Consider the following 1,657-nt stretch of genomic DNA (forward strand, 5'->3'; position numbering starts at 1 on the left):
TGGTAAAGAGCTGAGGGCTTTTAGAGAATCAATATTTTCTTACTGAATAGTATAAAAGCTTGCTCCTGAAAGTGGTGTATAGACGAGCAACCTTGGCATCACCCAGCATGGGACCTGGTTAAAAATACCCAACTCTAGTTCTATGGAACCAAGATCTGCCATTGAACAAGAATCCCAGGTGATTTGTATGTGAATCCTTATGTGATTTGATATGTGAATATTGAGAAATTATGCTTTAAAACTATTTTTCAATGCTACCTGTTATTTTAACATGCACCACAATTTTAACCAGTTCTTGTCATTGTATATTAAGGATATTTCACTAGATTGTCAACTAGTACTAAAGATATTGAAATAAATTTTCTTTTCTTTTTTCTTTTTTTTTCTTTTTAGAGGTTTTTGCTGTAGGGCGCGAGTGCTCGCCAGACAGAGAGAGACAGAGAGACAGAAAGTGAGAAATCATCCCCCAGAGGGGATGGCCATGCCGCAATCCCTTCTCCTCTGTTCTCCTCCTGGGATCTTGGACACACACGCACACGTGCCCGGCGTGAGTTTAAGCCACCGGGTCCGGGATGCAAACCGCAGTCGACTACGTGGGAGTCCAGCGACATAGCCATTACGCTAACTGCTGGTCCCTTTCCTTTTTATAAAAGAATATTTAATTTCATTTTTAAATTTTTTTCTCAATTTGACTAGAGAGAGACAGAGAGAAAGAGAAAGTGAGAAAACAAGTCCCTAAGCCTGGGCTGAAATTGCAGTTGGCCATTTGGGAATCCAAGCCTTAACCACCATACACCTGCCAATCCCCAAGTGAATTTTCTTTTAAGTAAATCTTAGCACAAATCTCTTTTCAAAAAAGTAGTTTCTTGGAGTACTTTATTCAGAGTATGAGCATTTGAAGTTTTTGATACATTAAATTGTCCTTTGTTTACTTTTACCTCAGCAAAAGGCAAAACCCTCACCTCATATGAAAATGCATATTTGTCAATGTGCTTTTCTTTTCTTTCTTTTTTTTTCTTTTTGCCAGAAAGACAGAGAGAGACAGAGAGACAGAAAGCGAGAAGTCACCCCCCATGGGGGATGGCCACACCACAATCTGTTCTCCTCCATTCTCCTCAGGATCTTGGGTACATACACACACACGCGCTTGGCATGAGTTTAAGCCACCGGGTCCGGGACTCAAACTGCGGTGGACTATGTGGGAGTCCAGCGACATAGCCATTATGCTAACTGCTGGTTCCGTGTCCATGTGCTTTTCAATAAGGGGTACTTAAAAAAAAAAAAAACTGTCAAGTTGAGGTGTGAAAAGTAGTATCTTATTAAAAATATTTTGTAATTTTTATAATGGCTGAAAAATTTTAAATCTTAACAGAATGCTGCCATCTTGTGATAGGTATACATACAACATAAACAGGTAAGTGGTGATCCTCCGTTTCCACTTTATTATTGAGGAATCAGGTCAGTAATATATTCAGGTCTCAAGTAATAAAACCAGTCAAGGGAAGACCCAAGTACTGAAAGAGCTAATCCAAGGCCAAGAAAAATCTGAGTCTTTTCTAATCCATAGTCTTCGCTATGTCACGGTGGAACAGTCAGCTGAGAAGCTGAGAATGAACCTACCACTGCTGCTCTGCTCCTAGTGCCACTGCCCCCCCCC

This window comes from Tupaia chinensis, unplaced genomic scaffold, assembly GCF_000334495.1.
Source record: "Tupaia chinensis unplaced genomic scaffold, TupChi_1.0 Scaffold000168_1, whole genome shotgun sequence".
In the NCBI taxonomy this organism is placed as follows: Eukaryota; Metazoa; Chordata; class Mammalia; order Scandentia; family Tupaiidae; genus Tupaia; species Tupaia belangeri.